Source organism: Triticum dicoccoides, chromosome 6A, assembly GCF_002162155.2.
Source record: "Triticum dicoccoides isolate Atlit2015 ecotype Zavitan chromosome 6A, WEW_v2.0, whole genome shotgun sequence".
In the NCBI taxonomy this organism is placed as follows: Eukaryota; Viridiplantae; Streptophyta; class Magnoliopsida; order Poales; family Poaceae; genus Triticum; species Triticum dicoccoides.
The window spans coordinates 567380883-567396500 of NC_041390.1; positions in this window are offsets into that span (position 1 = coordinate 567380883).

The window sequence follows — 15618 nt, forward strand, 5'->3', positions numbered from 1 at the left end:
ACACACAGTGTACTTGTTTCCTCTTTGGTGCTAAGGAAGCAAGCGCAGGCACGGAGTACCATGGCATCAAGCAAAGGTTTCCATATTAGTGCAACGAGACCATGACTAGCAGGACGGCAAGACGGATGTCACCATGGAGCCCAAGGCGGCGTCACCACCAAAGCCTTTTGCAGGCGAAGACTGCTTTTGTCAGGATAAGCTGTACTAGCTGTCCCCTTTCAAATTGGCCGTTGTTAGCTCCCTTCCCGCTCAATATTTGGGGAGAGGACCAGTGCCTCTATAATTAGGAATAGCCACCACCATAGCTAGGGGACGAGATCCGAACAACCACAAGTTCACCAAGCACAAGAACACCTCGCCTCAGGAGGCTGTTCTTCCCCTTGTGTTGTTCATCCTTAGCCCAAGAGGCAATACACCACCACCACACTGGAGTAGGGTATTACACCAAAATGGTGGCCCGAACTAGTATAAATCTGGTGTCCTTTGTGTTGCGAGTTCGTCGAGTTAGCCGTTGAGATCTTAGCGAAGCTAGGACGTGGATCCGTAGGGGGAGATCTTTGCGCGCACCCCAGTGTTCGAGCCTTGCGGGTTTTGCCGGAACCTAAGATTCGACATTTGGCGCGCCAGGTAGGGTGCGCCGAAGCTTCCCTTCTGTCGCTCTACGTCCCGTTGCTTCATTGTCTCCATGGTGGACGCTCGCCGCGCTCGCGCTGAGCCCCGAGGTGCCCTCGCCGCCCGCATTGCTTAGACGGCTCCCGTCGGCGGGCCTCCCCGTCGTTCTCCATCGCCTGCCGCCAACGCCGCCATCGGCTTGGCGGGGAACAAGCAGCAAGCATCCTCGCCGCACCCCTCGGTGCGGTGGGACGACCACACCGCCACTCCATCGCTGACCCCGGCCGGTTCGTCATCCCACGCTCGTCGCGCTCCCGTGGTCGCGCAGGCCGCTCTGTGCATGGCGCGCGAGCTCCTGCGCTACTGACCCGTCGACGACCTCTACGAGGACTGGCTCGACCGCATCGCTGAGCTTGTCCGCGCCGCAGGGGGCTCCCCTGCGCCGTCCCTCTTGCTGCCTCGCCCTCCGCCAGCTGCGAGCGGCGTGGCCCATGGAGCGCCTCCACTACCGCCACCACTAAGAAGGAATGACGACCACCATCAGGACGAGGGGGCTGGGGGCTTCCAGGAGCCGCGTGCCATTGCCTGCATCTTGGGCGAAGCTCAAGCCCCAGCCTCACAGTGTATCTTCAAACAGTTCTCTCGTGAAGTGAATGCAGTCCTTCCCAAGTTCGAGGCCACGCGCCCGCTCAGATGGTCCAAGTGCGCCATCATGTTCAGCTCGACAGATCAGCTCAAGTGCGCGGCTACCGCCGGCGCCCTCCTGATGCTTGGCTCACCAGTCATTAGCAATGTACAAGTTACCAAGACTCTCATCGATGGCGGCGCAGGGCTCAACGTCCCGTCCGTCGACACGTTCGACAACGTCCAAGTGCCGTATGATCAGCTTCAGCCCACCAAGCCTTTCTCAGGAGTGACCGATGGCTCCACCACCCCGATCGGGAAGGTCCGCCTCCCCGTCACCTTCGGACAGTGCGACAACTAACGCATCGAGCTCATCGACTTCGACGTCGCCCACATCCGTCTGCCATACAATGCCATCCTCGGGTATCCGGCCCTGGCCAAGTTCATGGCCGTGAGGCACCATGGCTACAACATCCTCAAGATGCCAAGAAGCGGCGGGATCATCCCAGTCCCCTACAAAGAAAGAGATGCGATGTGCTCCCTCGAGTGTGCCTTCCAAGCAGCGTCAATCGAAGACCCCGGAAACAATGCAGCTCGGTACTCTCCTGAGGTCGTCCCCAAGAAGAAGAAGAAGCTACTCCATGCCGGACCTTGGGAGGGCAGTGCCGCAAGTGGCACCTCGTCAGGATCAGCACCCGCACCTGGGGCGCCTCCCTCTGACGCATAGGAAGGCGCGCCCGACGCCCTCCTAGGGCAGGTCTCGGGGGCTCCCTTCTGGAGGGCCTCAGACCTTGCCAACGTCACGAGGGAGGCGCTCGGGCACCACTTGGAGGCGTTTTTCGCGGCACGTCTCCCTCAGGAGGACACTGGGCAAGGAGCGCCCAATGCTCAGGAGTTCATCACCAAGGTATCTCAGGAGCTTCAGGAAGCAAGAGCAATAAGCAGCGACCGCCGCCCACCTGGCATTGCTCCCCACACAGGCGAGGGTGTTGAGCTGCGCGTCTGCATCGACATACTGAAAGTGCAACTATCCCTAGGTGGTTTTGGTAATTCCTAACAACATATAGCTCATTGAGCTAACATTATTCCAAGATTAATATTTCAGGAAAAGCTCAATGAATGGCATGGCATGGATGAGGAAAGTGGACCCCTCAAAATACTAAGGACAAAAAGATTGGCTCAAGCTCAAATCTCAAGACTCTACATTTTATATTTTAGTGATCCAAGATCACATTGAGTCTATAGGAAAAGCCAATACTATCAAGGAGGGATGAGGTGTTGCTTGATGAGGTTCTTGCTTCATTGTGCTTAGTGACATGCTCCAAAACCCTCAACTACCTTCCCACATCCACATATGACCTAAACCAAAAGTCAAACTCGGCCCCACCGATTCTTTCTATCCGGCGCTACCGAGTTCAGATGTCATAGCCACTGCCACAAACCCTAGGCAAATCCGTCTCACTGATAGGGATTTCGGTCACACCGAGATGGGGTTGTAATCTCTCTGTTTCCCTTCGTAACGTTTTGGTCCTACCGAGATGAGCGATCGGTCCCACCGAGATTGCAATGTAAACTCTCTGTTTCCCTTTTGTAACATTTCGGTCCCACCGAAATGAGCAAATCGGTCCCACCGAGTTTACCTGACCAACTCTCTGGTTAGCTTAGTACCAAAATCGGTCCCACCGAGTTTGTGTAATTGGTCACACCGAGATTACGTTATGCCCTAACCCTAACCATATCGGTCCTCCCAAGTTGCATCTCAGTGCCACCGAAAATCCTAACGGTCACTAGGTTTGCTAAATTGGTCCGACCGAGTTTCTCAATTCAGTCTCACCGAGATTGGTAAATTGTGTGTAACTGTTAGTTTCTGTGTGCAGGCTATATATACCCCTCCACCCACTCTTCATTCGTGGAGAGAGCCATCAGAACATACCTACACTTCCAATACACATTTTCTGAGAGAGAACCACCTACTCATGTGTTGAGGCCGAGATATTCCATTCCCACCATATGAATCTTGATCTCTAGCCTTCCCCAAGTTGCTTTCCACTCAAATCTTCTTTCCACCAAATCCATATCCTGTGAGAGAGAGTAGAGTGTTGGGGAGACTATCATTTGAAGCACAAGAGCAAGGAGTTCATAATCAACACACCATTTGTTTCTTCTTGGAGAGTGGTGTCTCCTAGATTGGCTAGGTGTCACTTGGGAGCCTTCGACAAGATTGTGGAGTTGAACCAAGGAGTTTGTAAGGGCACGGAGATCGCCTACTTCGTGAAGATCTACCGCTAGTGAGGCAAGTCCTTCGTGGGCAATGGCCATGATGGGATAGACAAGGTTGCTTCTTCGTGGACCCTTCGTGGGTGGAGCCCTCCGTGGACTCGCGCAACCGTTACCCTTCATGGGTTGAAGTCTCCATCAACGTGGATGTACGATAGCACCACCTATCGGAACCACGACAAAAACATCTGTGTCTCCAATTGCATTTGAATTCTCGAAACCCTTCCCTTTACATTCTTGCAAGTTGCATGCTTTACTTTCCGCTGCTCATAGACTCTTTGCATGCTTGCTTGAATTGTGTTAAGATTGCTTGACTTGTGCTAAGATAGCCAAAATTTGCCAAACACTAAAATGGGGAAAAGGATAGATTTTTAATTGGTCAAGTAGTCTAATCACCCCCCTCTAGCATACTTTTGATCCTATAAGTGGTATCAGAGCTTTGGTATCCATTTGCCTCGATTTTCATAGCTTTTGGAAGTCATAGCCTTGGTTTCACAACCTAGGAGAGTATGGCGTCTAGCGAGGGAAATTACCACCGTAGAGGTCCTTACTTTGATGGTACTAATTTTGCTAGTTGGAAGCATAAGATGAAAATGCATATTCTTGGACATAACCCCGCCGTTTGGGCTATTGTGTGTGTTGGCTTGCAAGGTGAATTCTTTGATGGGAGAGAACCGAATCGTGAAGCTACCACGGAAGAGTTGAAGATGCTACAATACAATGACTCCGAGAGAAGCTATCACTCCGACTCCGAATATACTCAAGATGAAGGTGTTGCCGGTCTAGCACTTGTGTCAACCAACTCCTACGACATATTTGATTCACCAAATGAAGGAATTGGAAGATGCTTCATGGCCAAAGGTCCAATGGTATCACACCTGAGTATGTTGATTTCAATAGTGATGAAGATGACTTATTAGGTGATGATGATTTACTTGTTGACAACTCTAGTGATGAATACTATGATGAAACGTCAATTAATCATGTTAATCAAGATGAAATGAATGACAATGATACGGAGAAGATTGAGTCTCTAACTAAAGAACTAAACACTCTTAAGTTAGCTCATGAAACTATCTTAGGAGATCATCGAGAACTTTTAAGGACTCATGAGAAATTACGTTTTGAAAAGCTCAACCTTGAGCAAGAGCATGAGTTCTTGAAGGCAATCAATGATGATCTTCGCAAGAAAAGTTCTTCTTACATTGCCAAGCGTTTACTCTTATCCACTTACATGCCTCAAGTCAAGTCTAGTAACAAGAACAAGAAAGATTCTTCCTCTAGTAGTAACAATAATCATGCTAAATCCAATATTTTTGCTTCTAGTAGTTCTCTTGATTCCACTAATGATTCTCTTAGCCAAGTTACACTTGAGCAAGAAAATAGCTTATTGAAGGGAATCATAGAGAAAGGTGTTTATAAGAGCCTTGCCGGGTGTAAGCAATTCGAGGAAATTGTACGCAAGCAAGGAAGGCACCGAAAGAATCAAGGTATTGGTTTTGAACGAATGTTCAATGCAAATGGAGTTGAGTGGGAAGAAGATCAATACCCCAAGACGAAGTTTGTTCGTCAACAAGAGAAGTATGATCCTACTTCTTCCATAGGGACACAAGCTCAAGATGATCTTCCACCACAAGACCACAAGCAAAAAGGCAAGGACAAGCTTCAAGAGGAAATTGATGCATTTGAAGAAGCTCCTAAGGCCTTGGTCAAGTGGGTTCCCAAGACTTCATCAAGTTCCACTTCATCAAGTACAACTACAACTCCGAGGATTCCCGTCAAGATGGTGTGGATCCCGAAGAAGAAGAACTAGAAAGTTCTTGGGGGTGACTCCACCAACATACTTCACTCTTATCATTTTGGCAAAAACAAGTGCAATCAACTTCCACATCTTGCACTAGTTCAAGGAGTCACAAACCCTCTTGTTGGTAAGACAAGGGACAAGGTAACCTAATGCTCTCATAGACATCATCTTGTGTGTGCATCACTCTATGTCTATGGACATCCTTGTTTGTTCCTTGTGGGACTAACCCGTGTAGGTATTGAAAGTGCAACTCACTCCAAAGGATAGCCCTGAATGATCTACATCAACTTAGAGCATCCACATCTTCAACACCTACATGAAGTCATCATCGAAAAAACCCAAGGTTAGTTCATCCCTCTTAGGGGGGATCTCACATCTAGGGGGGATTTACTCTAACAATTGAGTTAAAGCAACTCTAATGGTGTGAACACAACAACGCTTTATGTAAAAGTGGTAACCCCACTTGTGCTTAAACGATGAGTATGACCTATGATAAAATGTTCTCATTTGACTCCTAAGTCAATATACTCATATATAGATGACCTGGTCATCGCCAATTGCTTGATAGATGCTAGAATTCGTTATGCATGCTTTGCCACATATTTCAATTGCCATTTTATTGTGTGAGCATGTTGGTTGCATAATTTACTCATTCAAGGACATCCACTTGTTGTTTTGGTTGATTGGTTTATTTTTCTCTTGCCAAGTGGATGGACAAGAATGCCTAAGAACCTTCTCTAGCTATCTATGCTTTTCTCGTCTCAAACTCTATTCATGCTACATCACAAAATTTGATCAAGTCAGATTCGAACCACTCTGTGTGAGGAGCACTCGGAGTCCCCGATTCGTCATAGACTTAAACTTCCAAAACTTTTTTGTGCGTTTCGGTGTGACCGATTCACCCATTTCGGTCATACCAAGATCACTAAGTCGATCTAGGTTTTCAATCTCGGTGCAACCGATTTGAACTTTTCGGTCACACCGAGTTGCAGCAACTGCTTGCAGTTATGCATCTCGGTGCCACCGAGTTGTTCCAATTGGTCACACCGACAGGGTCAGGCTATATATACCCACGGGCAAAATTTTGGAAATTTTCTCCGAACTCTTTCGCCCGCACTTAGCCCGCTCTGCCTCCAGGGTCTCCGGATCGTCCTCCTCGTCGCCACTTGCCTCCTGCCGCTGGTCTCCGCTGCCATCAACGGGAATCATCCCCGCCGTTGCCACAGTAGCGAGTTCATCGCCGAACTAGGGTATGAACTTGATCACTGTGCTATCCTTATCTGATTTCTAGCACATTGTGTTCACCATGAATCTTGCCACGATTGAAACTATCTTATCCAGTCAAAAAACACTCCGTAGATTAGAGATGATTTGAAAATTTAGGGTTAGGTTTCCGCCGAAACCATCTCGGACCAACCGAGTTGTGGAACTCGGTACCACCGATTCGGCTCAGGCCATTCCACATGTGATTCTTGGTCTGACCGAGAATTGAAAATTGGTGTGACCGAGTTCAGGACTTTGTGAAACCCTAGCAGTCTCGGTGCCACCGAACTGTGACTCGGTCTGACCAAGTTCACTAGTTTAGGTTCCAACAGCTGCTTCGGTATCACCGAGTTTACAAATTGGTTGATCTGAAATGCTTTCTGAGGAAAACTAAAACTAAGTTTTTGATTCATTCTTTTGCAAAAACCTCTGTATTTTGTGATGCTCACCCACTCTACCTCATCTATAATCTATTCACAAGGTCAGCTGTCAGAGATTGCATTATGTCTGATCAAAGTGACAGTCAGAACAAGTCAGAGGAGCAGGTTCACATGAGTGAGGGCACTAGTCCCTCTAGCAGCTCAGATCATGGAAGCAGGAGCACACCCAACAACTTGCCAAAAGCTGCCACCAGGGCCAGAAAGAAGAAAACTTCTGAATCTGAGGATGAAGACTATGTGGAAGTTGAGGATGAGACCACTTCCAAGAAGAAAGTGGTTAAAAAGGAATATAGCACTACTGTTGCAACTAAGCCAGGTCCGAAGACCAAGAGGCCAGCAGGAAGACAACCAATGTCTAAAGCCAGAGCATCTACTCAAGAGACTTTGGGATCTGCACCCAAAGAGCAGGTTGTGGCAGAAAAGAAAAGGAAAGAGAGGGTCAAGAAGACCACTGCCAGAGTGCTTGGGAGATCTTCAATCATGAAAGACTCTGAAGAAGAGGAAGAGGATGCTGCACCAGCACCTAAGGCACAGAAACTTATGGGAGATGCCATAAGATCAGGGGCTGCTTCATCTAAGCCCAAAGAAGCTCCCAAGCCAGCTGCTCCAAAACCCAAAACTGCACCAAAGAGAAGTGACAGGAACATTCTAGCTGCTGAGAAAAACAAGGCCCCAGTGCCTGAAACTGTTGCTGAAGAAGAAGATGATGAGACACATGTTTTGAGGAAGTTAAAGCCAAAAATTCCAGATCATAATGATGCTCATCCTGTAGCAAAAAACATGAAGATCAGGAAGGACTCAAGATTGAGGCTATGGAGAGAGTCAGATCCATATGCCACCAGAAGGAGAACTGCTGTGGACTACAGGTTCCATACCAAAGAACAACAGGATTTTTATGAGATAGTGTTGCTTGACAAGAAACCAATAGTATGTGACATGAGATGGGTCAACTGGGAGTACATCAAGGAGAATGAAGAACACTATCCAGGAGTATATGACAGTTTCAAGGCTTGTGGATTTGATGAGTTTGTGGCTCAAAAGCTCACAAAGTGGAATGATGAGCTAATCATGCCGTTCTACTCCACAGCTCACTTCTACCCAGATGGCAAGATAGTCTGGATGTCTGAAGGCACTAGATACCAGTCAACAGTAGCAGAATGGGCTCAATTGATCAATGCTCCTGAGGAGAATGAAGATGACTTGGATGTCTATGCCAAGAAGAAGAAGGATCACAACTCCATGGCCAGCATGTACAAGGAGATTCCTGATGCAGATCTTGAGACTCACCAATTTAGACCAGTAAAACACCTGCTGTCAGGACTGCCTACTATCAATTGGATCCTCAGGCACACTCTTCTGCCCAAGTCTGGTGATCACAGAATGATCAGAGGCCACTCCATCAATCTGCTACATATATTTGATGTGCCACAAAAGTTCAAGGTCATGAGTCTTATAGTTGAAACTATCAAGAGGACAGTTGCTGACCAAAAGAGAAGCTGTGGGTATGCACCACAAATCCAGGAGTTGATTAACTCCAAGATGGGCACTGGCACATACTTGTTGGACAAGGAGCAGATGCCTATCTATCCTGACTTTGAGGACAACCAAGTGGTTATGAATGAGGATGAACCATCTTCTGTGCACGTTCAAGCAAAGAGGGAGAAGGCAAAGGCTGAGAAAGCTGCAAAGATGCCAACCATGGAAGAGGCATCTCAGTATCTTCTGAAGAGCAAGCAAAATCAGCTTGGATACTTGATTGCATCCACTCTAAGGATTGAGAAAGGGCTGGCCACCCCGACTCAAAACCAGGAGAGCTTGGAAAGGATCGTGGAGTAGAAGTTCTATGACATGGATGTGAAGGTAACTGAGATCCAGTCTGTTGTGGAGCAACTTCAGGATGATATGCAGGAGAGGAAGGGCAAGACAACCACTGATGCATTTGCCAGAGTGCCTAGATCTCAGAGGTCAACTGCAGTGCCAGTAACAGACACCCGAGCCACTTCATCTGCACCAGCTACAGCTTCAGTGCCATAAGCTCCAGCACCTACTCCATTAGCTCCATCTATATCGACTGAAGCCTTCGTTCTTGGAGTTATCCAGACACCACCACCTGAAGACCAAGCCTGAGAGACCATTTAGTGCTATGCATTTTCTATGAACTTTTTGGTAACTTATTGCCAAAGGGGGAGAAAAATGTATAGATCATAGGCTTCGAGAGAGAGTGTTTCTTTTTTTTATTCTCTCTTGCTTTGGTGGTTGAACTTTATTTGCTTGATTGAGATACTTTCTGTCTGTGTGATACTTGGATGATCATGTGTGTTTGATCATATGCTACATTAATGCTTGTTGGATGACATTATCATTTTATCCCTATATGATCATTCACTTTGCTTGGTGATGAGTGCATGTATTTAATTATTTTCATTTTGAGCGCTCCACCAAGATGTATGTGACATGGAAAAGTAACCCATGAGCCTAACTCTCTGTGCATTTGCAGTCCAAAGCAAATCATAAATTATGCACAAATTTAGGGGGAGCTCTTGCTTTTCACATACTTCTCAAAGCGACAATGTTTTTCACTCTTATTATCATTCGTCGAAGCTTTGATCTATATGTTGTCATCAATTACCACAAAGGGGGAGATTGAAAGTGCAACTATCCCTGGGTGGTTTTGGTAATTTAACAACATATAGATCGTTGAGCTAACATTATTCCAAGATTAATATTTCAAGAAAAGCTCAATGAATGGCATGGCATGGATGAGGAAAGTGGACCCCACAAAATACTAAGGACAAAAAGATTGGCTCAAGCTCAAAGCTCAAGACTCTACATTTTATATTTTAGTGATCCAAGATCACATTGAGTCTATAGGAAAAGCCAATATATCAAGGAGGGATGAGGTGTTGCTTGATGAGGTTCTTGCTTCATAGTGCTTAGTGATATGCTCCAAAACCCTCAACTACCTTCCCACATCCACATATGACCTAAACCAAAAGTCAAACTTGGCCCCACCGATTCTTTCTATCCGGCGCCACTGAGTTCAGATGTCATAGCCACTTCCACAAACCCTAGGCAAATCGGTCTCACCGATAGGGATTTCGGTCACACCGAGATGGGGTTGTAATCTCTCTGTTTCCCTTCGTAACGTTTCGGTCCCACCGAGATTGCAATGTAAACTCTGTGTTTCCCTTTTGTAACATTTTGGTCCCACCGAAATGAGCAAATCGGTCCCACTGAGTTTACCTGACCAACTCTCTGGTTAGCTTATTACCAAAATCGGTCCCACCGACTTTGTGTAATCGGTCACACCGAGATTACGTTATGCCCTAACCCTAACCATATCGGTCCTACCGAGTTGCATCTCAGTCCCACCGAAAATCCTAACGGTCACTAGGTTTGCTAAATCGGTCCGACCGAGTTTCTCAATTCAGTCTCACCGAGATTGGTAAATTGTGTGTAACGGTTAGTTTCTGTGTGCAGGCTATATATACCCCTCCACCCACTCTTCATTCGTGGAGAGAGCCATCAGAACATACCTACACTTCCAATACACATTTTCTGAGAGAGAACCACCTACTCATGTGTTGAGGCCAAGATATTCCATTCCCACCATATGAATCTTGATCTCTAGCCTTCCCCAAGTTGCTTTCCACTCAAATCTTCTTTCCACCAAATCCATATCTTGTGAGAGAGAGTTGAGTGTTGGGGAGACAATCATTTGAAGCACAAGAGCAAGGAGTTCATCATCAACACACCATTTGTTACTTCTTGGAGAGTGGTGTCTCCTAGATTGGCTAGGTGTCACTTGGGAGCCTCCGACAAGATTGTGGAGTTGAACCAAGGAGTTTGTAAGGGCAAGGAGATCGCCTACTTCGTGAAGATCTACCGCTAGTGAGGCAAGTCCTTCGTGCGCGATGGCCATGATGGGATAGACAAGGTTGCTTCTTCGTGGACCCTTCGTGGGTGGAGCCCTCCGTGGACTCGCGCAACTGTTACCCTTCATGGGTTGAAGTCTCCATCAACGTGGATGTACGATAGCACCACCTATCGGAACCACGACAAAAACATCCGTGTCTCCAATTGCGTTTGAATTCTCCAAACCCTTCCCTTTACATTCTTGCAAGTTGCATGCTTTACTTTCCGCTGCTCATAGACTCTTTGCATGCTTGCTTGAATTGTGTTAAGATTGCTTGACTTGTGCTAAGATAGCTAAAATCTGCCAAAGACTAAAATTGGGAAAAGGATAGATTTTTAATTGGTCAAGTAGTCTAATCACCCCCTCTAGACATACTTTCGATCCTACACATATCAGGGCTCAACCGAGCCGCATCTCGGGAGTGCTTCTGGCCTTCACATGTTGGGCGTTGCGAAGGTCCACCTCACAACTACGTTTGTATGCCGTTCGGCCTGCCAAGCATGGCTGCTGCCTTCCAGCGCAACCTGCGGAGTGCCCTGGCTACTCAGGAGGCCAGGCACCACGCCATCCTGACGGAAATGGAGACGGCCCTCAAGGAACCGCCTGGACCCCCAGAGCCTCCCGAGGCTTAGGGCCCCGGTGGCTCGTGAGGAGCGACCCCTTCGCTGCGTACCTTCAGCCGCCCCAACTCTCCTTCATCAACAGAATCAGGTGACATTTTCTGAGTTTATTTAGCTAGGAGCGCCCTCAGGGATGCATCATTCCCAGGACAAGTGGGTCCGTCCATGTGGCATGTATCCCTTTTTATGTCTTTTGCTTACCTTGCTGGGGGCGCCCCTCGGGCTGCATCATCCCCAAGTCGCTCGAGCCAGACCCAGTGGCGCGTATCGTTCATGCATTTACCTGAGCTAGTTTGCCTTCCATGCTTAATCTATCTATGATTATCACCTTCTTGATTGTCGCCCACAGCGGGAGTGTGCGCCGGTTGTTTTTCTTCAGGACCCTTCGCGTGAGAGGGTTAGGCACGGCGTTTGTGCTTGGGTCCGTCCCTGCAGCGTTGATAAATCCAACGACTGAGCTCTGTCCGGCGGGCTGGCCCCGTTCACGTCACCTCCTGGTGCCATTGGTGCTTGGCCTTCTCATGCGATAACCTAAGGAGATTCGTTCGGCGTGGGTTGTCCGACCACCTCACAGGACCAACACAGCGAACAAGAATCAAGACCAGGCATAACCCGCCTTGAGGTAGGGCCTCGTGAGTCCCGCGCTGGCTCACGAGTGCCCAGACACACCTCGTCTAGCCCTGCCGTGCAAGCCACGTGTCAGGGCGGGGCTATAGACGCCCTGGGGGCTCTCCGCAGTAGGGAGTCCCCTCCCACGTACCAGTGGAAGCACCATGTTCCGCGCTGGTAGTCGACACTGCCGAGGAGCGGATATGCCCGTGCAAGTGCGGAAGTGCCATGGTCCGTCCTGGTGATAAACAACTGAGGGCGGCCTCACGGCCGTATCAACCTCAGGGAGCCTCCGGGCTTGGTGTCTGGCCTCAACGCAACGCCTTCCCTCGGGAGAGCCGCGCGAGGGGCTGGGCACGGGGGCTGCACTCAGGTCACTCCCAAGCGTACGCCACCCCGCCAGGTCCCTCGGACCTGTTCGTCATGCGCCCTCCCAAGCAGAGCTAATGTATGAAGGTCGTTTGAACGTCAAGGGGGACTATTGAGCATCGCGACTCAGGAGCCTAACTGATCACATAGCCCCTCACTCCTTGGCCTGTCCTGGTGATCGGGTCGAACCAATGGTGGTTGAGGTATGCGCGGGGTCAGGCCCTGCCGATGTAGAACACAAGACCTACCATTGCATCTCCTTTCCACAAGCTGTTTGCGCCTCAAGGGGGACTCCTGAGCATCGCGACTCAGGAGCCTAATTGACCATGTAGCCCCTCACTCCTTGGACCGTCCTGGTGATCCGGTTGGCCTAACGGCAGCTGAGGTATGCATGGGGTCGGGCTCTGCTGACATAGAACGTAAAGCAAATGGGAAGGAAATCACAAAATCTCAAAGCAAATATTACAAGACATATTGTTCTCCGAATATCAAACACAAGTTTAAACACCTCTACGAGGCATGCTACATGCTGCAGGAGTTTCAACAGGAAAGGAGCCGCAAGCCAGTCATCCCTCGATACCGCTGGCACCTGCAAGAGGTGCCCCCTCTTGGGTGGCATCGCCTTCACCTGCACCACCGGTCAAAGGCGCGGGGGCCAAGGCGTCGAACTTCTCTAGCAGAGCTTCCACCTGACCTTTCACGGCTGCGGCGGCAGCTGAGCAGTGTTCATCAGCCACGGGCTCCAGCAGCTCGTCAAGGCTAGCGGCAGGATCGATGGAGGTGGCTAAAGACGCGCATCAGCGTGGCTGAAGAAAGGACGCGAGCCTCTGCCTCTGCCATGGGGACGATGCCGCGCACGACTTCCTCAAGCGCCTAGACCAAGTAGGGAAGCAACTGGGCAGGGCCGTCCTCATTGGTGGCCAACAGCTTCTCCAAGCCCTTCTCATAGAGCGACTTTAGGGCCTCGCGAGACCTCTTCTCCAGAAGCGCGAAGGCCGCGTGGTCCTCGGCCAAAACCTTTGCCTTGGCATCAAGTTCGGCCTTTTCAGCCTGCACCTTTTGCTCCAGTGCCTCTAGCCGACAGCGCTCAGCGGCCTGCGCCTGCACCAGGTGCTCCAGCCCGGCGTCGTGACCCTTGACGGCGTCCTCCTAGGCCTTCATCCTCTCTTCCTCCGCCTTACGGCCACGGGCAACTTCAGCACGCTCGTCACGCAGGATCTTCAGCTCGGCCTCCAGCGCCTAGCAGCGACCTTGGGCGGCCTCGGCGTGTTGGAAATATGCCCTAGAGGCAATAATAAAATGGTTATTATTATATTTCCTTGTTCATGATAATTTTCTATTGTTCATGCTATAATTGTGTTATCCGGAAATCATAATACATGTGTGAATACATAGACCACAACATGTCCCTAGTGAGCCTCTAGTTGACTAGCTCGTTGATCAATAGATGGTTATGGTTTCCTAACCATGGACATAGGATGTCATTGATAACGGGATCACATCATTAGGATAATGATGTGATGGACAAGACCCAATCCTAAGCATAGCACAAGATCGTGTAGTTCGTCTGCTAAAGCTTTTCTAATGTTAAGTATCTTTTCCTTAGACCATTAGATTGTGCAGCTCCCGGATACCATAAGGGTACTTTGGGTGTGCCAAACATCACAATGTAACTGGGTGGCTATAAAGGTACACTAGGGTATCCCCAAAAGTATCTGTTGGGTTGGCACGAATCGAGACTGGGATTTGTCACTCCGTATGATGGAGAGGTATCTCAGGGCCCACTCGGTAAGACATCATCGTAATGAGCTCAACATGACTAAGGGGTTGGTCACGGTATGATGTGTGACGGAACGAGTAAAGAGACTTGCCGTAACGAGATTGAACAAGGTATCGGTATACCGACGATCGAATCTCGGGCAAGTGCTATACCGGTAGACAAAGGGAATCGCATACGGGATTGATTGAATCCTTGACATCGTGGTTCATCCGATGAGATCATCGTGGAACATGTGGGAGCCAACATGGGTATCCAGATCCTTCTGTTGGTTATTGGCCGGAGAGATGTCTCGGTCATGTCTGCATAGTTCCCGAACCCGTAGGATCTGCACACTTAAGGTTCGGTGACGCTAGAGTTGCAATGGGAATTGTATGTGGTTACCGAAAGTTGTTCGGAGTCCCGGATGAGATCCCGAACATCACGAGGAGTTCTGGAATGGTCCGGAGGTGAAGATTTATATATGGGAAGTCCGGTTTCAGTCACCGGAAAGGTTTCGGGGTTTATCGGTATTGTACCGGGACCACCGAAGGGGTTCCAGGGGTCCACCGGGAGGGTCCACCTGCCCCGAAGGACCTAATGGGCTGTAGTTGGGTGGGAACCAGCCCCTTAGTGGGCTGGTGCACCCCCCAAGGGCCCAAGGTGCCTAGGGTTGGAAACCCTAGGAGCCGCTGCCCCCCCAGGGGGCGGGCGCCCCCTAGTTGGAAACCCTAAGGGGGCCGCTGCCCCCCGAAGGGCCGCCGCCCCCCTCTAGATGGATATAGGGGGCCGTCCCCCTCTCCCCTTCCCCCTATAAATAGTGGGGGGGGGGGTGGGAGGTCAACCGCACCCCTTCTCCTGGTGCAGCCGTCCCCCCTTCCTACACCTTCTCCTCCTCCGTAGCGCTTAGCGAAGCTCTGCCGGAGAACCACGAGATCCACCGCCACAACGCCGTCGTGCTGCCGGAGCTCTCCCTCAACTTCTCCTCCCCCTTGCTGGATCAAGAAGGAGGAGACGTCCCTGGGCTGTACATGTGTTGAACGCGGAGGCTCCGTCGTTCGACACTTAGATCAGAATCAACCGCGTCCTGAATCGCTACGAGTATGACTCCTTCATCCACGTTCTTGTAACACTTCCGCATCACGATCTTCAAAGGTATGAAGATGCACTCCCCTCTCGTTGCTAGTAAACTCCATAGATTGATCTTGGTGATGCGTAGAATTTTTTTAATTTCTGCAACGATCCCCAACAGTGGCATCATGAGCTAGGTCTATGCGTAGTTTCTATGCACGAGTAGAACACAAGTTGTTGTGGGCGTCGATTTTGTC